Source organism: Aotus nancymaae, unplaced genomic scaffold, assembly GCF_030222135.1.
Source record: "Aotus nancymaae isolate 86718 unplaced genomic scaffold, 86718_ANA_hifiasm-v0.15.2.pri h1tg000348l, whole genome shotgun sequence".
Classification (NCBI taxonomy): domain Eukaryota; kingdom Metazoa; phylum Chordata; class Mammalia; order Primates; family Aotidae; genus Aotus; species Aotus nancymaae.
This window is the reverse complement of record NW_026988763.1, coordinates 173,806-195,947: the sequence shown is the minus strand read 5'-3', so window position 1 is coordinate 195,947 and position 22,142 is coordinate 173,806. Positions and strand designations below refer to the sequence as shown.

At 46.0% G+C, this 22,142-nt stretch overlaps 1 pseudogene; it reads right to left on the bottom strand.

The window, feature by feature from the left end:
* Positions 1 to 204: 204 nt before the first annotated feature.
* Positions 205 to 22,142, bottom strand: part of LOC135273193 (germinal-center associated nuclear protein-like) — a 54,128-nt pseudogene continuing 32,190 nt past the window's right edge.

Below are 22,142 nucleotides of genomic sequence, written 5' to 3'. Positions count from 1 at the left end.
TCACTGATGTCTGACACATCAAGGACTGCAAGTTTGCTGAGAGAATGAATCGCCCGTTACACATGGAAATGTAAGCTCCAAACTGCCTCAGAGCATATGCTGGTGGGTGACAGTCTGCCGAGGTCATGAAAATAGAATACTGAAGATGTCCCACAAGGTCAACAACTTTTCATTATGAAAAACTGGGAGACTTTGACATTTAAATGGTTTATTTGCATGATTAACATTATTTTGAGTAAAAACAAACTCTTCTGGAGAGACCCCCCTTCCCCACAGGTCAGGCTGCTCAAATGTCCACCATATCTAGCAATGCAGAGAGATGGAGCTCAGAGGCGACTTCCTCTTCCCTTGAACTCTGGATCAGCCTTTCCAGGTGCGTTAGCCGTTCGGTCAGACATGTTCCTGTCACCTCTGACAGCTGCAGTTGCTCCCTTGTCGTGTCATTCTATTTGAATAAAAAAGAAACTAAAGAGTTCTGGGATGTCAATAAACCACGACCTATTCTCTGTGAAGTGGGTAGATCTGGATCATGTTAGAAACCTCATCTGAGTAGTCATTTATTTTTCAGAGGGAAAAATTACCAATTGCACATCCTTCCAGCCTCATTTAGCTTGTACAATCAGCTGGTATCTGCACATAGACCGTCTGCCTTTGTATTCTATCATGAACGATTTCCAGTGTCAGTCATCTTTCACCCAGGCTGGAATGCAGTGGTGTAATCATAGCTCACTGCAGCCTCAAACTCCTGGGTTCAAGTGATCGTCGCAGCTCAGCCTCCTGAGTAGCTGGGACAACAGGCATGCCCTGGCTAATTACTTATTGTAGAGATGAGATCTCTTTTATGTTGCCCAGGCTGGACTCAAACTCCTGGGCTCAAGTGATCCTCCCTTCTCAGCCTCCCAAAGTGCTGGGATTACAGGCATGAGCCACCGCACCCAGCCAGTCATTTTTAGAAAATATCATTGTCAAGGGCTGTGAAGTATTCTATCGCATGAATGTATTATAATTGTTTAATCAGACTCCCATCTTCAGATATTTAGTCTTTTTCTACTTTTGTACAGTATAACTAATACTATAGTAAACATTTTTATACATTAGTTTTAGTGAATATCTGCTAATTTCTTTAGGTCAGAATTGGTAATTCAAAGGGTATGAATATTTTAAAAATATCTGCCAAACTGATAAATGGAAACAGTATGTCATTTTAATTTGCTTTTCCCCCCTACTGAAGAGCTTCCTAAAGCCAGTCCAGGAGCACAGTTTTTACCTGTCCGGTGGCACATATCTGTGATTAAAACTCTGTTTTTGCATCTTTAACTACTGAAGGAAGAATGGTAAGTAAGTAAAAAGACCTTAGGGTTTGGAGCCAGTTGGATCTGGCTCTGAGTAAGCAACCCTAACCACTCACTACTGGAATACCCTTGAGTGAGGCATTGACTTCCGGGAGCTTACCTTCCTCATTCATTAATTTTCCTCAAGAAAAACTAATCCCAGATTGGCTGGGCACCGTGGCTCATGCCTGTAATCCCAGCACTTTGGGAGGCCAAGGTGGGCGGATCACCTGAGGTTGGGAGTTCGAGACCAGCCTGACCAACACGGAGAAACCCTGCGTCTACTGAAAATACAAAATAAGCCAGGCGTGGTGGCACATGCCTGTAATCCCAGCTACTCAGGAGGCTAAGGCAGGAGAATCACTTAAACCCGGGAGACGGAGGTTGCACGAGCAGAGATCGCACCATTGCGTTCCAGCCTGGGCAATAAGAGCAAAACTCCATCTCAAAAAAATATATAAAAAGAAATGAAAATAGAAAAATTAATCTCAGAAGAGAGCTCTGGGTAATCCCAAAGCTCAGACAAAATTTGCTCTGACAGAAGCTGCTGTCATCACCTTAATGCCCTTAACTACACATCAGCAGCTACAGGTCTTATTCAGTTCTTAAGAATATTTCAATTCTATTATTTATTTCATAGGCAGAAACTCAAAATCACTTGGGTCTCTATAACAATGATATGATAAAAGTTAAAAAAAAGGTCTAATTTTAGCTAATAATTTGTTGGTCATCACAACATCATAGGATAAATTTTCCCCAGCCATTCTCTCAATCTTTAATTCTTATGTAAATGACAAACATACTTTCTTCTCACCTGTGGGCTAGTAGTTATAGGTATTTTCATCACAGATTCAATATTGTGAAAAATGGACACTAGAGTCTGAGGAAGATAGAGGGGAAGGGAAGTTAAATCCGTGAATGCTCCTGAGTCTTCAGACAACCATTGCTGAAGTTGATCTTCAAACCTGAAACAATTTATGATCATAAAAATATTTGAGCATCAGGAAGTTAACAATTGTTCATTAATCTTCTATATATACTTGAGAACTTTTTGAGCCTCTTCTTTTTAATTTTATTAATTAATTTATTTTTTCCGACGGAGTCTCACTCTGTTGCCCAGGCTGGAGTGCAGTGGGGTGATCTCGGGTCCATGCAACCTCTGCCTCCCAGGTTCAAGTGATTCTCCTGCCTTAGCCTCCTGAGTAACTGGGATTACAGGCACATGCTGCCACGCCCAGCTAATTTTTTGTACTTTTAGTAGAGATAGGATTTTACCATATTGCACAAGCTGGTCTTGAACTCCTGACCTCAGGTGATCTGTCCACCTCAGCCTTCCAAAGTGCTGGGATTACAGGCGTGAGCCACTGTGCCCAGCCAATTTTATTATTATTATTTTTGAAAAGGTCTTGCTCTGTTGTCCAGGCTGGAATGCAGTGTCACGATCTTGGCTTACTGCAACCTTGACCTCCCAAGCTCAAATGATCCTCCCACCTCAGCCCCCCAAGTAGTTGGGACTACAGGTGCACACCACCACACCCAGCTAATTTTTGTGGAGACCGGGTTTTGCTGTGTTGCCAGGCTGGTCTCCAACTCCTGTGGTCAAGTGATCTGCCCACCTAGACCTCCCAAAGTGCTAGAATCATAAGCATGAGCCACCTGCCCACCTCAGCCTCCCAAAGTGCTGGGATTATAGGCATAAGCCACCACACCCAGCCTTAAGCCTTTGCTTTTTACTAAGAATGTAAGAGATGACATCAACTGAGAAGTAGAAATGTACTTATTGAAAATTTCATAACTTCCTATGATAAAGCTTAATTTAAAAAAAGAACTAGGCTGGGCGCGATGGCTCACGCCTGTAATCTCAGCACATTGGGAAGCCAAGGCAGGCAGATCACCTGAGGTCAGAAGTTTGAAACCAACCTGACCAACACGGTGAAGCCCCATCTATACTAAAAATATAAAAATTAGCCAAGTGTGATGGCAGGTCCCTGTAATCCCAGCTACTCAGGAGGCTGAGGCAGGAGAATTGCTTGAACCTGGGAGCCGGAGGTTGCAGTGAGCCAAGACTGTACCATTGCACTCCAGCCAGGGCATGAGAGCAAAACTCCATCTCAAAAAAACAAACAAAAAACTTCCCTTTAATTTACAAATCCAATTTATATTTAATGAAAAAGGTGGCATTAATCCGAAAACAACTGCTTCTGTGTGTTACTTAACATTACTTGTAATTGTCTTGTTTGGCTTATCTTCTTTTTATTTACTTTGGTTTTATGCATCTATAATTATTCTGACATTTTCCAAATGTGTGGATTGCTGCTTATAACTTACAATTAACTCAAAATAATATCCCACTGCCACCTAACATACTCCAGAGCTGTCTACTTTCATATACCGGTCTTTTCAAGAAAAACAATCTTGGCCAGGTACAGTGGCTCATGCCTGTAATCCCAGCACTTTAGGAAGCTGAGGCGTGTGGATCAGGAGTTCAAGACCAGCCTGGCCAACACGGTGAAACCCCATCTCTACTAAAAATACAAAAATTAGCCACGCATGGTAGCAGGAACGTGTAGTCCCAGCTACTTGGGAGGCTAAGGCAGGAGAATCACTTGAACCTGGGAGGCGGAGGTTGTAGTAAGCCAAGATTATGCCATTGCACTCTAGCCTGGGCAACAGAGCAAGACTCTTAATTAAAAAAAAAAAAAAAAGAAAGAAAGGAGAAAAGATCTCATCTAAAACCACTTATAGACACTGATTCTAGAAATTGGACACATTCATTCATTCTTCCAACACATATTTATCAAGCCTCCTCCAAACGCTAGGCATCATCCTAGGTACAAGGAATATTGCACTGAAACAAAACAGGCCCTGCCCTAAGCAATTTATCCTTTAGTGAGGGGAGACAGACAAGGAACACATAACAAGAGAAACGGTCTGAGGAAGAGAAAGACAAAGCCGGGCCATGGAAACAGGAAGGTCGGGGATGGGCAAGGAGGGCCTAACAGAAGCAGACATTTGAGCAGAGATCTGAAGTGCGTATGACATCAGCCATGGGGATGCTGGGGAGAATGGAGGGGCTGGATAATCACAGACAAAAGGAACAGCAAACTCAAAGGCCCAACTGTGAGCTGCTCGCCATGTTCAAGGATGGAGCAGAGGTCAGAGAGGAAATGTGGGACAGATCACTCCGGGCCTGGCCACCCTTGTAAAATCTGCCTTTCATTCCAGTAAAAGAAGGAAACCACCGAGAGGCTGTGAGCAAGCAAGTGACCCAACCTCCCATCTTAACTCACCTGAAAGGCACCCACCAGGTCTACCAAGACTAAACGACAGCCTACTATAATAATCCAGAAGGAAGATGACAGCGGCTTGAGCCAAGTGGTAGCCATGGAAGCCGTAACAACTGGTCCAATTGTGAATACATTTTTAATAGAGCCAACAGGATATGTGAGTGGGATGATGTGAGAGGATGATTCCAAGCCACCTGATCTAGGCAGCTGGAAGGATGGAGCCGCCATCAACAGAGACGACCAGCAAAGGAAGGGGTTGGTTAGTAGAAAGTCAGGAACTGGATTTGGGATATGTTAACTTTGCAGTGGCTACCAGACATCCAGCAGATGCCTAATGAAGATTTCAAAGAAGCAGTAGGATGTTCCAAGTCTGGAGTTCACAGGTTTGAGATACAAATTTGGAGTTGTCAGACTATTGATGTTATTTAAAAATCCATGGACCTGGATGAAATCTCTGAGGAATAGGTACAGATGATGCAGAGGAGAAGCTGAGAGAATGAATCCAGGGGGCAGCTGCGGGATAAGGAGGAACCAGCAGGGTAGGAGGGGACATGCAGACATCCTAGGAGCAAGGAGGGGAGGAGCAAGTATGGGATGCTGCCAGGGACTGGAGTTCACGGTCATGTTCAGCCCTGAGCTGGCTGCAGGAGGCTGGGAAAGAAGGCTGAGGAAGTGAGTGTCACAAGCGTTTCTGAGTTTTACTATTATGAGGGCAGAAACATGGAGTGGTGGCTAAAGAGGGAAATGGGCCCAAGATAGGGAGAAATGCGGCATGTTTCATGCCTGTGTGTTGCTGATGGTACCATTAGGATGGGGAGGGGTGGTAACACAAGAGGGATCCCATGGAATGAATGTCCTTGGGAGAGCAGGAGATGAGATCCCAGCCCAGGGAAGGACTGACTTTGACTAAGAGCTGGATGGTTCCCTTCTAGCAACAAGAGGGGTTAGGAAGGGGGTACAGGGAGGGTGCTGGATGTGGCTGGGAGGGAAGGGAAGGCAGAGGATAAGCTGTGGAAGGTCCCTCATTCCTGGTTCTACTTCTCAGTAAAATGGTAAACATGGCCATCGGATGAAAGCAAAGGTATGCATGGGAGGGAGGGATGTGGGCAATGCAGAGAAGGGGCAGCCCAGCTGCTGCCTAGTCACAGCATGGGACGAGCCACCCAAGGGCAGGGTGCCTGTGGCCAGCCATACTGTTCAGCACTCACCATCTTCTGAGTAGACTCAGCCACATGAATTTCCCACAAAAACTTAACACTGACTTTCAATAATAAATAATAAATGAAATTCACTTCAATATAAAACAGTTAAAAACATACTACCTATTGTACTGCTTCTGTCTTCAAAGAGCTTTTAAACAGTCACACCACTACAACTGCTGCTAATAACCCACCGGCCCTTCTCCATCCTGGTTGTCTTGTATCATCAATCAAGCAATAGCCAGTCTCCCCTCCCAGCATCAAGTGGACTAAACAAGACACATGAATTCGAAGGAAGTGGACTTCACCTCTTGTTCTCCTCTTTCTCCAGCAGCAGACTGCTCGACAAACACTGCGTCAGGCGCTCCTCAGCAGAAGCTCCTCGCATCAGATCCTCTGTGCTGGGAATCCTCCCCTCTCGACCACACTCTGTGCTCCTCTTCCAGTTACCGTCCGTGTGAAGCAATGGTATGGGAAAATTGTTTGCAGAAGCATGAAAAGTCTTTATTCCCAAACTGTAAGTACATGATTTGAAACGCTTATGGTCAAGAGAAAATATCTCTACAGCATCACGTAAAGCATATAGATAAACTGCACATGTGCGTTAACATGTAAGAACAGGTGCCTTAGACACGTGCCCTCCTGGGACAGCTCATGCTGGCCTGGCCTGCTTCCAAGCTTCCCCCAAGTCAGGGAGTAGGGCAAAGAGGGAAGGCAGCCCCTGCACCGTGGTGACCCTCATGCACAGAGGCATCGAGACTGCCTGTTCCTCTTGGAAGCTTCTGCTCTCACGAGGCAGCTTTTGGAGCTTCTCTGCTTCATGTTTTCCTTCCCACCCCAGGGTTCCAGATTCTGTTTTTCCCTAATATTGGCAAGGTCCTTATTTTTTATATTTAGCTTTGGAAGTAATGTTTACAAATGATGAGAGAAGGCATCTAACATTGTTCTCTAAACATATGCCAGTGTTTGTCCTTTCCGCACTAATTTCACTTTTGTCACATATGGTTCTGTTTCTTGACTCCTTATTCTGATCCATTCATCTATTCTGGCTTCCCCACGTGGTTTTAAGTACTGGAGCTTTTTCTATCTTTTGATACCAGGCTGAGCAAACCTTGTTAGGCTTATTTAAAACTTTCTTAGTAATTGTTGAGTATTTTCTTACCCTGAGGAATTTTAGAACTTATCAACACCAGAACTGACACCTTCACAGCATCGTATCCTCCTGTAAACAACCTAATCTGAACCTCAATGGCTCAGGTTTCCTTTGCACATGCAGGCCCTGAGAAACTCGTATGTTGTGAATGAGGCTTTTTTTTTCTTTTTTTTACATGTTGTGGGTCTGTCTATCTGATCAACTTGCTGAATTCAGAATGGTTCTATGGGCTTGACTGCCGATTATCTTGGACTGACAACCGTAGTGTCTGGAAATGACAGTTTCTCCTTCCTTTCGGTGTTTGTGCTTGTAGCCCACATCCCTGTGCTGGTCAGAATTTCCAAGACAATAGTGAATAGCAGCCAGGACAACAGGCTGGTTCTGACTCCAGTGTTCCTAATGGTCTACCAAGAAGCATGATCCCACCCACCCCCCACCTTTTGGTAGTTTTATGTTAGGTAGCCTTATCAGGTTAGGACCTTTTTTTTTTTTTTACTCAAGCTAAAGAAATGACCCAAAATAAAGCAATTTTATTGGGAATGGGTATAAGTTTTAAGAAATGTATTTCAACACCTGCTACAATGGCCACTTATTTTTGTATTCTGGCAACAGATTACATTAATAGATTTTCACTGTTACTGTTTTTCCTGAGAGAAAGCATACTTGTGAACTTTTTAGGTACTGTGCTTTAGAACCAGATTTGGAAGTGAGATGAAATGTCAGCTGTATTCTCCTGGTTAGGTTGATTTCAGGGTCAGGTTTGCCTGATAAATGAAGTGAAATGCGTCTAACTTTGCTCTAGAAGAGTTTCTACTGCATGGGAATGACCTGTTCCTTGAGGGTTTGTCACAATCTGCTCACAATGGACTGGATTTGGCATGTAGGATGTTAATTTCTGTGTACTTTGGAAGAAAAATACAGTTTAGCAAGCAACAGAAACATACTGAACATGAATCTCACCGTCCGTCTCCCAGCTGTAGCTCCTTCTGTGTCTGCAATCTGGCTTGTTCCCATGACAAAGGAACATCATATTTTTTCAAATGGTTTTTAAAAAAATATACACATATCTGACCATCTTCACTCAGCGCCTCTGAGAAAACAATACAAAAACAGATAAAGAGATAAGTCTGGGCAACACAGCAAGCCCCTGTCTCAAAAAACAAAAAGGAAACCAGGTAAAAATAATATATAAAGAGCAGCAGGTGGCCATTTGGCATGTGCTTAAATTCACTGATTTAAGGGCAAGTCCTTCAATTAATTATTATGTGACTTCCATACTTTAATTAAATAGGCTCCCAGTGTCCATGCGTCACCCAAAGTCCAGACAGGCTGATATCCAGACTGGCAGGGCCGGTAAGAACTACTCAAAAGCCACAGAATCCTCTCTAAGAGCCAGCCTAGGAAGCCTGTTTCAGGGAGGTGAGTTCAGGCTCTACTGGAACCTTCTTAGCTTGTTTTCAATGTTTCTAAGTCACTGACTTGAAGGAGGAAGGCCTAAGGAAAAGAAGGGTAGGGACTCGAGAGAAAAGAAATATCAAGTAAACATCGTCCTTTGCAGAGACTGTACCAGAAAGTCTTGTGAGGCGCTGATCGCACTGCACCGAGGTCTAACTACCTGATGTAACAGGAAGCCGGGGGGGTGTCCAGTCTCTCAGCTTGTGGTTGATACACAAGGCGATGAGATCATCCCATGGGATGTCCATGACGGAAGGGCCTGCCCCATGGACTGCGGAGGGGCTCGTGCTCTTCCACCTATGGTAGGTTCTGCAGAGCAGGTTCTCCACCTGGGACTGGAGGACAGGCTGCGTCTGGCACGAGCTGGGGATCTGAGAGGCGTACTGCACAACCATGGAGCACACGGGGAGCCAGGGGGCTGGGGAGAAAGTGCCTCATTAGTTACAGGTTTGGCCAAAGTACAGGTGAAAATGTGTATGAAAATATTTTTAACTCTATTTTCTTAGGAGAAGGCAACTGTAAAGTTGAGAAGTCTGCTTTCTAAACACAGCGGAACCACAGTTGTTGAGGGCAAGAGCAGCTTGCTCCCAGGGTTTAGGTGAGGGATGCAGACAGTCCCCCTAAACAGTGTTGATAGCAAAGGCACACCATACCCAGAAACTCTGCTTGTGCCTAGGAATCTGTATTGTAACAGGCACCCAGGTAAGTCTGGTATACGTTGTCTTGGCTTATTTTGGTGAACCCCAACCTAGTCAGAACACTAAGGGCTTGTGGTGAGTGGTTCGCTTCCCTTTGGGTTCCTTCAGTGAGCATGGGTTAGAGGTACTACAGACCACACCCCACAGTTTAGAAGGGCACCTGAGGCCCAAATGGGAGGAGTGTCTATGCTAATGCCATGACTTCCACCACATAAGCAGCTCATTCCCTGCTGACAGTGTCTGCATGGGAAGGAGCAGCCCCATGCCACACTGGGCTTGAGCCAGCCAGATGGCCTATAGGATCTGTGTCAAAGCAGCTCAGAGACCTCAGCCAGGAACAGGGGCACAGCCAGAGCCACAGAACAAGACTTCTTTGACAAAGAAGTAACATTAAATCGGCACTGAGTGCCATGGCTGTGGCTTGGGGATAGGGCTACATGGTCCCCATGCTCTTTGCCCCTGACTCGTCTGTTTTGAAAACAGGGACCATGTGAGGCAGGCAGGACAGGATCAGGGTTGGTGTTCCTCCCAGTACCACCTGCCACTTTCCTCCTGAGGAGAGTGAACTCCCATGGACTGCTGTGTCGGTCAGGAAAGGCCAACAGCCCCCACTTCACAAAACCCAGCTTGTTCTGACCTGTGAACCCAAAGGAAGGTGCAGGCAAGCACACCGTGGGGACACCCCATGTGCCCAGTGAAGGTGGATGCGCACCCTCACACTGGTGCCCAACACCTGCCGGGTGGTCACTACGGTGAGAAGGAAGCCTGAGGCTCGGCTGCAGCCACTCACCGCTCCTCCCAGCACAAGCACTTACCCTCCAGGGGCGGAAGGTCCATCTGCGGAAGCTGGAACCCGAGCACAGCCTGCTTCAGCCAGGCCAGGTGCTCTGGGGCATTCCAGTGCAGGTGAGGAAGCAGCCGACTGCCCCCCGCCTCGGCAAACTCAGTGACAGGCCAGGACAGGTCACACAGCTGTTCAGAGGACACCACGGAAGCCAGGAACTGCAGCACACTGTTAAACAGCTCAATGATGGCACCAGGCTCCTGCGAAGGAAGGCCACCCAGACGCCTCTCTCTTCTGTCATGGAAAAAGCGGCCACTAAACTCACGGCCAACCCCATCTTCGACGTACTGAATGAGAGTCTGGCAGCAAAGGTCAAGGGAATGGGGGCAGTGGGAAACCAGCCACTGCACCGCTTGCAAAACCTGAGAGCAAAGACATTCAGAAAAGACTTGGTTGAACAATTCACACTGTTTTTCAAAAACAGCTTTCTGAAACAGCTTGATCCCCTAAGGCTGCCCACAGCAGGTAACACCAGAGTACCGGGCTCCCAACTGTGGTAAGAAGGGGAACAGAAGTGTCCTCTGCAGTTGAGTTTAGCCTTCTAGGGCTCTGGAGACATGTCCAGCAGAGGAACTAATGAGGGGCCCCCAGATCCCATTTGGCCTGAGGAGGAATGTGACCTGCATGCTCACCCCCCTGGAAGGGTCCAGGCCCTCAGGAAACCAGCCCTGAACAACCCCTTCACCATGCACGGAAATGGAAGCCACGTCTTCTGACTTTTGGAAGGACTAACAGCTTCACTATGTGCCAAGATGCCGTCACACCATATATTTATCTTACTTCCTGTAGTTATTTTAATTCTTGGCACTTCTTTCTCTAAATTGTTAGCAAAGCCTCCCGCTGCCTTTCTTTTTTTCTTTTGAGAAGGGGGTCTCCCTGTGTTGCCCAAGCTAGTCTCCAGCTCTTGGGCTCAAGCAGTCCTCTTGCTTCAACCTCCCAAGCAGCTGAGATTACAGGTTTGAGGAGACACCATGCCCAGCTTCAGACTTCCTTTTCAAAGGAAACATCAAATAACATTATTTCTTAATATATTGAGAGGACAATCACCCTAGAAAAATAATTTCTATATCTGACCTTCAAATATAAGATATGTTCATATTTTAAATTCATAGAAATAAAAACACTAAAAAATTTTACATGAACAATTTAATTTGCAGATAGCAGGACTGGGCAAATTTCATCTTTTGATTTCTGCTTATGTTTTTGGAAAGTTCTATAAACCACACACCTGCTGCCAGGTGCAGTAGCATACCACAGTAGTCCCATATACTTGGGAGGCTGAAGTGGGACGACTGCGTGAGCCCAGTAGTTTGAAGCTGCAGGGAGCTATCATGCCACACTGGGTGACAGAATAAAACTCTGTCTTAGCTGGGCACGGTGGCTCACGCCTATAATCCCAGCACTTTGGGAGGCCGAGGCGGGTGGATCATGAGGTCAAGAGATCGAGACCATCCTGGTCAACATGGTGAAACCCCGTCTCTACTAAAAAGTACAAAAATTAGCCGGGCATGGTGGCGCGTGCCTGTAATCCCAGCTACTCGGGAGGCTGAGGCAAGAGAATTGCCTGAACCCAGGAGGCGGAGGTTGCGGTGAGCCGAGATCGCGCCATTGCACTCCAGTCTGGGTAACAAGAGCGAAACTCCGTCTCAAAAAAAAAAAAAAAAAAAAAACTTAAAACTCTGTCTTAAGAAAAACACAAATGCTAATATACGCTCAATTCCAGATACAGCAAAAGGGAAAAAAATCAAAATACCTTGACAGACCGTTAAAAATGGTGAAGGCTTACCTTAGTTGAACCCTGTAGGTCATTAGTGGACTCAGGGATCTCCGTAACAGTGTAATCTGAAATCAGCTTGGCTGAAACCAAGTCCTGCAGCATCAGACCTTTAAGAGAAAGAGATGAAGGTCACACACATTCTGCTCTCAGCACACCTGCTGACACAACTCACTGTGCTGACCACCCCAGTCCTGCAGTGGACAGTCCTATAAGGGTTGCTGTCTCAGTGATTCCTGATCCCACACTACTGGACCATCCTCAGACCAAGCATCCACCCCTTTATTAAACAATGCTGGTTCATAAACAAGACTTCCTTCACAAACCTTCCTCTACTTCCTTCTCAATGGCATCCCCTCCTGAGCTGGGCACAAGAACCACCAGCGGAAGTGCAGGCTGGAAGGGCTTGGCCTGCAGGAGCTGCCTGAGCTGCAGCAAGGCCGACAGCCAGTACACGTCCTCCTCTGCCACGTCCTCACTCCTCACTTTGGGGGGAAGCAGCAGCATGAGCCCACTGGCTCCCAGGAGGTCCTTCTGCGTCTCCACGGCATCAATGGCGCCATCACTCAGGGCGCCATGGGTCACCTGCAAGCGCATCAAGATCATCAGGATAGACGCACCACAGGACACATCAGCAGTGACGCATCTGCCCCAGAGCAAGTGCAGCCAAAGCTCTCCATGCGCTAAATACTGACTGCACTCCAGACAGGCTTCCAAGGGCACAGCTGGGCATACCCTACAGTTGTCTTACTTCCTGCAGTTATTTTCATTCCTGGCACCTCTTTCCCTAAATCTAATTGTTAGCAAAGACCCCTCCAACATTTTTTTTTTTTTTTTTTTTTTGGAGAAGGGGGTCTTTTTATGTTGCCCAGGCTGGTCCTGAACTCCTAGGCTCAAGCAGTCCTCCTGCTTCAGCCTCCTGAGTAGCTGAGATTACAGGTTTGAGGGGCCACCAAGCCCAGCTTCAGACTTCCTTTTTAAAAGAAGTATCAAATAACATTCTTTCTTCATATATCCAGAGGACAATCGCCCTAGAAAAATAATTTCTATATCTGACCTTCAGATAGAAAACGTATTCATATTTTTTTCTTTTTTTTTTGAGACGGAGTCTCACTCTGTCGCCTAGGCTGGATTACAGTGGCACAATCTCAGCTCACTGAAACCTCTGCCTCCTGGGTTCAAGCAATTCTGCCTCAGACTCCCGAGTAGCTGGGACTACAGGCGCCCACAGCCATGCCCAACTAATTTTTGTATTTTTAATGGAGATGGGGTTTCACCATGTTGGCCAGGCTGGTCTTGAACACCTGACCTCAAGTGATCAGCCCTCCTTGGCCTACCAAAGTGCTGGGATTACAGGCGTGAGCCACTGCACCTGCCCATGTTCATATTTTAAATTCGTAGAAACAAAAACAACGGAATTAACGCAACAGAATTAGTGTAAGAAATGGCCAGTTCAACAGGTAATTTAGTCTCCAGCTAGAATTGTGTTTTGACTATATTACTAGAATTTTAATTAACCTTAAACAGGTATGAAAACAGTTAAAACTAGACACAGTGGCTCATGCCTGTCATCCCAGCACATAAGGAGGCTGAGGCAGAACTGTGTGAGGCCAGGAGTTCAAGACCAGCCTGGGCAACATAGCAAGACCCCATCTCTACAAAAATAAACAAAACTTTAAGCCCATAATAACATAAAGAGGGAAGGCAAGCCAGCAGCAGATGAGGGATTCTGATACATTTCTAGAAAGCAGCAAGCAGATGGGTCCAATCTCTGGGTCAGGGAAGCAGAGGAAGCCACACCTAAAGGCTGCAGCTGTGGGTGTGGAGGGAGCCAGGTTGACTGAGCCTGCAAAAGCCCTGTATATCCAGGCCCTGCAGACACCAGGAGCCAAAGGTGAAGTTCAGAGCCTGGCCCTATAGGCACCCACCACTGCAGGCAACCTTATGCACAACCAGTCCCCCGGGCCCCTGAACAGGAGTCCTGAGAGGATCCAGACACAGGGGCGTGATCAGGCACAGTGGAAGGGACTCGGTGTCAAACCACTCCCGACCCTACCCTGAGAATACCAGCAGCTCTCCAGGAAGCAGAAGGCACAAGTTCTTTCCAGAAAGCCTGAACAGTCTAGGGACCAGACACGCAGATCCAGACATCTGGGAGTCCCTCCGAAAAGGCTGGCTTTCCATTTAACTACCTCCCACCCCACCCCAAACACAGAACTTCCTCGCCAGCCTTGTAGGGCCTCACTCAGTTATAGACAGACAGCCTTGGGTAAGGCATCTGAGGAGAGCCTCCAACATAAAAGAGATAAACTAGAATAACAGAAGAGGGCGGGGAAAAAAAAAGGAACCAGATAATGCATGAACTGAAGAAAACTTAGACCCCCAAAACCCTAAAAAGATAAGATGATGCATCCAAAAAATAAGATGCTATGAAAAAGTCAACGTAAGAAGAGGAAATAATATATATGGAAGAAAAAAATCAGTAGAACTACTGGAAAATGAAGTCAAGGAAATCTTCCAGAACATAGTAGGAAGAGGTAAGATTGAAAATAGGATAGAAAGGATAAGAAACTCAAAGGATCAAATGATGAGGTCTAACATCTATCTAACAGAGGCTCAAGAGAGAAAAGAAAACAGAGATTGGGCATGATGGCTCACACCTGTAATCCCAGCACTCTGGGAGGCCGAGGCAGGCGGATCACGAGGTCAGGAGATCAAGACCACCCTGGGCAACATGGTGAAACCCTGTCTCTACTAAAAATACAAAAATTAGCCGGGCATGGTAGCGTGAATCTGTAGTCCCAGTTATTCGGGAAGCTGAGGCAGGAGAATCGCTTGAACTCAGCAGGCAGAGGTTGCAGTGATCCAAAATTGCGCCATTGCACTCCAGCCTAGGCAACAAGAGCGAGACTCCATCTCAAAAAAATAAATAAACTGTGAGTGTCATAAAAACATGACTGCTAAGCCCTGCACAGAGAAGGAAGTCCAGTGCCAGGCATGACAAAGTGAAGTTCTAGGATGCCATGAACAGAGAAAAAAGGCTTCTGGAGAGAAACAATACCAGGGCACACAGAAAGGAACAGGAACAGTCTCAGACTCCACCTCAACAGCAACAGTGGACGCTAGGTGACAGTGGAGCAAAACTGAAAGGAAATAATTTTCTTCTTTTTTTGAGACAGGGTCTCCCTCTGTAATCAAGGCTGCAGTGCAGCGGTGCGATCACGGCTCACTGTAGCCTCGAACTCCCGGGTTCAAGCAGTCTTCCCACCTCAGCTTCCCAAGCTCCAAGAACTACAGGAACAGATAATTTTGGGGTTTTTTGTTGTTTTTTGTTTTTTGAGACAGAGTCTTGCTTCTGTTGCCCAGGCTGGAGTGCAATGGCCCGATCTCAGCTCACCGCAACCTCCGCCTCCCGAGTTCAAGCAATTCTCCTGCCTCAGCCTCCTGAGTAGCTGGGATTACAAGCACGCACCACTACGCCCAGCTAATTTTTGTATTTTTAGTAGACGGGGTTTCACCATGTTGGTCAGGCTGGTCTCAAACTCCTGACCTCGTGTGATCCGCCCACCTCAGCCTCCCAGAGTGCTGTGATTACTGGCGTGGGCCACCGTGCCAGGCGAATTTTTGTATTTTTTATACAGGGTTTCACCACATTGCCCAAGATGGTCTCAAACTCCTGTACTCAAAACAATCCGCTTACCTTGGCTTCCCAGAGTGCTGGGATTACAGGTGTAACCCACTATGTACGGCCAGGGAAGTAATTTCCTACCTATAATTTTACAAACGTAGCTAAACTACGAAGCAAATACAAGAATAAAATAAATCTTTTTTTCTTTCCCCCAGCCTAAGTTATTTTGTCAATAAAATCATTTTTGCTGGGTGCAGTGGCTCACGCCTGTAACCCCAGCACTTCGGGAGGCCAAGGTGGACGGATCACGAGGTCAGGAGATCGAGACCATTCTGGCTAACACGATGAAACCCCATCTCTACTAAAAATACAAAAAATTAGCCGGGCGTGGTGGCACACACCTATAGTCCCAGCTACTCAGAAGGCTGAAGCAGGAGAATCGCTTGAATCCAGAAGGCAGAAGTTGCAGCAAGCCAAGATCGCACCACTGCACTCCAGCCTAGGCGACAGAGCAAGACTCTGTCTCGAAAAAAAATAAGTAATAATAAATCATTTTTATAAGGGAAAGGACTCAGAAAATTCCCCTCCCATGACATGTACCATCCAACAAGGGGCTGAACCAAGAAAAAATACCACAGCTGCTGCTAATGGCAACACTGAGCAAGCACTTGGCCTGTGCCAGGCATTGTCCTATGCAGTCTGCGTGTGCAGACTCACTCCGTCCTCAAGAGCCAGATGAGCATCTCCAGCACACAGCACCTGCGCAGGCTTGGGCAATTTCTTTTGGCTTTGCTGAGTAAAACAGGACAGTAAGTAACTATCCATACATAGGTGGCAGAGACGTTAGGGAACTTGCCCAAGGTCACAGAGCTTCCAGGTGGAGGAGCAGGGACATGTGCTTGCAATGATGGCATGACGGCACATGCTGCCTGGATGGAGACCAGCCCACAGATGAGGGTTCCAGGACACAGGGAATATGGATGGATCGGAATATGGAAGTGACAGAACATTTGGAAAACTACCGAGATATACACAGCAACCCCCCCCACCCCGCCCTGTAAAAATCAAAGCGATAAAGAGAACTATGTTAAGTGAGACAATAAGGCAACTCCAGTTCTTGCAGGAAAAAAATAATTGTGGTCATAGAAAGAACACTACTGGTTCTGAGGCGAATAGAGTCACAGAGCCCATTCGCTGGAGTGGGCTCACAAAGTGACAGTGTAGCCATCCTGGGAAGACGTGGAAGGCTGACTGGGATGACGGCACAGGAGGCCACTCTGCACCTAGTGTGGTATGCAGCAGCCACGAGGTCCCCGACTCCACCTGGTGTCCGTGCCCACGTGTGATCTCCTGCCCTGTGAGCTGGGCCTGGCCACTGCTAACGGACAGAAGCCAACAAAAGCAACAGGATGTCACTTCTAAGTGTAGGTTATAAAGGCACTCAGACTTCCAGCTTGGCTCACCTCTTGCTCACTCTGATGAAAGCCAGCTGCCATGCTGTCAGCTGGGGAGAGGCCCACGTGGCAGGAAGTGAGGAAGTCTCTGGCCACAGCCTGCAAGGAAGTGACGCCACCTGGATTCCTGACCCACAGAAATCTGATAACAGATGTCATTTTAAGCTGCTATGTTAGAGGTAATTTGTTATTTAGGAATAGGTAACTAATACATTTATATTAATGGGAAGTCAGCAGAGAACACTGAAATGGACAAACTGAGAAACAGCTGTTAAGTGTGTGATCTGGAAACATGAGAAAAATGAGGCCCTGAAGAAAGGAGTTGAGAGGAGAGAGGAGCTACTGTGTCTCATTTTAAATCACGTGGCGTTATTTGACTTGTTTTTAAGTACATGGAAGCGTTACTTTCATTAAAAATGAAAATGAAGGTAACAGGAACAGTAAACTAATTTCCAGGAGATGAAATATGACTTTGTAATCACAGGAAAGGGAAGAATGTGCACCAAGAAGTTACTGTCACCTCAGAACAGCAAAAGCATGGATGGCTCTTATCATCTTTACATTTCTTTTACATTTCCTCATTTTTTTTAAAGTTTTGTATACGGATTACATTTAGGAAACTCAATATATAGTATTAAAATAGAAAAATTAAAAAAGCAGGCTGGGTGCAGTGCCCACTGCTAAATTTGGCTGGCTTAAAAAAATAATTTTTAAAAAACACTAGAAATGACAGACATAATACTTGCTTCTGAGCCTCCCATAGTCTTTCAAAACCACGTTAGGGAATAAATAGTATTTGCATGATTCTAGTGATATCCTGGAGTAAGTAAAAGTAATGAAAACATAGAAGTAAACACAAAGCAATTATAATTCACCTTTATACACACGTTTACAGAAATCATCTGATCCCCTTTGCCGCTAAGCGAGTTGAAAAGCGAAAGCGTCCGAATCCCACCAGCATCGCTGCACGTGTCATCCACTGAGCCATCATCTCCCATGAACTTGACTTTCAACCAATTTGCCAGAATTCTATAGATTAAAAAAAAAAAAGAAAAACACTTAAGAATCCAATTCTAAATGTGAATTATAAAGACTTCCAGGAAAAGAAAAAAGAGAAGTATCACACAGATGTAGGTCCAAAGTTACCAAATCTTACTATGAAGTTGACCTGCACAAAAGAGGCTGTCATTTAAAAATGGAGCAATCATCTTTACCTGTTCATAGGGTCTTACCGTCACCCAGGGTAGAGTGCGGTGGTACAAACTCGGCTCACTGTAGCAAGCAAACCTCCTGCCTCAGCCTCCTCAGTAGCCTGGACTACAGGCACGGGCCACCATCCTCTGCTAAGTTTTGTTAGTACAACACAGATGTTGCTCACGCTGGCTTCAAACTCCTAGGCTCGAGCAATCCCTCCACAGCCTGCCCAGTTGCTGAGATTACAGCTGTGAGCCACTGCACCTGGCTTCTACTTGTTCTTAATTGAGCAGGAGGGAGCACTCATAGAACCGGCTCATTCTAATATGACTTAAGATTCTGAGGCATTAAGAGTTTTAGCAACAGAAAACATCCCTAGAGTTTGAAATACATATTTTTTATGGGTCAAATTTCTCACATCTGAGACCTTAAGAATTCCTAAGTGATATATGAACTTAGCAAATCACAAGACAGCTATTTTAAGAAATGAATCCTCAGCTGGGCATGGTGGCTCACACCTGTAATCCCAGCACTTTGGAAGGCCAAGGCAGGTGGATTGCTTGAGCCAGGAGTTCAAGACCAGCCTGGGCAACATGGCAAAACCGTCTTTACAAAAAAAAAAAAAAAAAGTTACAAAACCTAGCCTGGCATGGTGGTGCGTGCCTATAGTCTGTTCCTCAGGAAGACCACTTGAGCCCAGGAGGTCAGGTTGCAGGGAGCCAAGATCGAATCACTGCACTCCAGCCTAGGGGATAGAGTGGGATCCTGTCTCAAAATTAAAAAAAAAAGGAAAAATGAATTGCCATTTAAATAATTTGAAAATGCCACAACACTCTTCTTTGTTCAGCTGTACTATGAGATGAACATCATGACTTTCTCTTTCTTTTTCCTTACTGCATGTGTTCCAAGCTTGCCTGGGATTTCTTTTTAAGTGAAAAAGTATTTTGGAATTAGATAATGGTGTTTAAAAAGAAATGTGTTCAGAGAACTTTGAACCCTCATACATCGCTGGTAGGAATGTTAAAGATGCAGCCACCATGGAAAGGTCTGGCAATTCCTCAAAGACTTAAACATATAGTTACCATACAATTAGCAATCCTTCTCCTAGCTATATAACCAAGAGAATTATAAATCACATGTCCACACAAATACTTACACCTGAGTATTCATAGCAGTCTTTTCACAGTAGCCAAAAAGTAGAAACCACCCAAATGCCTATCAACCGATAAATGGATAAATAAGGTATACTCACATAATGGAGTATTATTCAGCCACAGAAAAGAATGAAGCACTAACATATGCTTCAACGTGGAAAAGTCTAGAAAACATCCCATAGGGGAAAGGTACGATTCACAAAAGGCTACATATTATATGATTCAATTTATACAAGACGTCTAGAATAGGCAAAAATTTATGGAAACAAAGCAGATCAGTGGTTTCAGGCTGGGTATGGTGGCTCACATCTGTAATCCCAGCACTTTGGGAGGCCGAGGCAGGCAGATCACCTCAGGTGAGGAGTTCAAGACCAGCCTGGCCAATACGGTAAAACCCCATCTCTACTAAAAATACAAAAATTAGGCTGGGTGGTGTGCACCTGTAATCCCAGCTACTCGTGAGGCTGAGTCAAGAAAATTGCTTAAATCCGAGAAATAGAGGTTACAGTGAGCCGAGATCACACCACTGTACTCCAGCCTGGGCAACAGGGCAAGACTCCATCTCAAAAAAAAAAAAAAAAGAATACGGGCTTCCTTTTTGAGTGAAATTTAACAGTGATGGTGGCAAAACCCTGTGGATATATCTAAAAATCACTGAAATGTACACTTCAAATGGGTGAAGTTTATGGTATGTGAATAACATTTCAATAAAGCTATCTTAAAAAGAAACTGTAAGCCGGTCGTCATGGTTCACGCCTGTAATCCCAAAACCTTGGGAAACCAAAGCACGTGGATTGCTTGAGCCCAGGAATTCAAGACCAGCCTGGGCAACATGGTGAAAACCCCATCTTTCAAAAAAGAAAAACCATTAGCCAGGCATGGTGGCACACGCCTGTAGTTTCAGCTACTCAGGAGGCTAAAGTGAGAAGGTCATTTGAGCCCAGGAGGTCGAGGCTTCAGTGAGTCATTATCACACCAGTGCCCTCCAGCCTAGGTGACAACAGAGCAAGACCCTGTCTCAGAAGAAAGAAACTGTAGTTGCTTCAAAACTATGACTTCTTGGCCAGGAGTAACGGATCACACCTGTAAGCTCAGCACTTTGGGAGGCTGAGGCGGGTGGATCACGAGGTCAGGATTTCGAGACCAACCTGACCAACATGGTAAAACCCCGTCTCTACTAAAAATACGAAAAAATTAGCCAGGCATGGTGGTGTGCGCCTGTAATCCCAGCTACTCAAGAGACTAATGCAGGAGAATCGCTTGAACTCAGGAGGCGGAGGCTTCAGTGAGCCGAGCCACTGCACTCCAGCCTGGGTGACAAAGTGAGACTCCAGCTCAAAAATCAGGAAAAAAAAAAAAAGACTTCTGGCCAGGTGCAGTGGCTCACTCCTCCTTTGGGAGGCCCAGGCGAGTGGACTACAAGGTCAGGAGATTGAGACCAGCCTGGCCAGCACGGTGAAACCCCATCTCTACCAAAATACCAAAAAAAAAAAAAAAATTAGCTGGGTGTGGTGACATGTACCTGTAATCCCAGCTGCTTGGGAGGCTGAGGCAGGAAAATCACTTGAACCCAGGAAGCAGAGGTTGCAACGAGCCAAGATTGTGCCATTGCACTCCAGCCTGGCGACAGAGCGAGATTCTGTCTCAAAAAGACTTCTGTATTTTAGTTACAGGAAGTAAGACCGTGTCAATTTTTTTTATTTAAATGCCAAAAGTTTCTTCTGAATGGGAAAAAAATGAAACTATAGTAAACAAACTATAAACTATCTTACCGAAGAGTCTAAAGTAAAGCAGGTCTATCAATACCTTAACACAGCTTTAAATACTGTTGCCAAGTGACGTGGTTCAGATTTGTGTGCCCACCCAAAATCTCATGTTGGACTGTCATCCCCAGTGTTGAAGGAGGGGCCTGGTGGGAGGTGCTGTATCGGGGGTGGATCTCCCCCTTCCTGTTCTCATGACAGTGAGTTCTCATGAGATCCAGTGGTTTAAAAGTGCGCAGCACCTCCCACTGTGCTCTCTCTTCCTCTTGCTCCGGCTATGTAGGCCATGCCCGCTTCCCCTTCGCCTTCCACCATGATTGTGGGTTTCCTGAGGCCTCCCCGGCCATGCTTCTTGTACAGCCTGTGGAACCATGAACCAATTAAACCTCTTTATAAATTACCAAGTCTCAGATAATTCTTTAAAGCAGTGTGAAAACGGACTAATACACCAAGTTTATGGAATAAAAATGGAAATAATCAAATCTAAAGTTTCAACTTAAAATCCTGAGCAAAACAGACTGTAAATCCAAGCATTAAAACATTAAACCTATGCTTCAGAGTTCCCATCAGACATAAAAGGAACACCCGGCCCTGGCCCACAGCTCTGCCCCCGTCCACTCCACCTCTTGGAAATCCCACAGGGGAAAACCTGACCTGCCAGGACTCCCTGGGGACTGCTCTTCTCCATCCGGCAACACCAGCACCAGCTTCCAAAACACACGCTCCTGCCTCCCAGGGAGGTGCTCGGCCACAAGGGACGGCAGGTCCAGAGACGCCCATGCCACATCACTGGAAGGAAAAGACCACCGTGGGTTAGCCAGTATGTGAGACCCTAGCAGGAGCAGCACACACATCCTATGAGCAGGAAGGGGCAGGGTGGGGAAAAATCAGGGTCAGAGGTTGAACTGCAAACTAGAAACCATGTCTGAAACTCAGCAAAGAGACCTCAGAGGCATGAATGGCTGTCAGTGTGATAGACTGGGAGACAGGGGGCGGCGGGGGGGAGGGTACCGGCGACACAGAAGGGTGGGGCATGACAGACCTCAGCAGCTGCTGGTAGAAGTGCTGAACCTTCATCTGGTGAGCCGTTTTATTTCTGAGCCGCCTTAACCTGCAAAGGAAGGCAGAATGACAGTGTCCCCACAGGAGCTTAGTGAAAAGTACTGACTGGCTAGTGAGTGTCCCCTGGGGAGTACCCAGGAGATTGA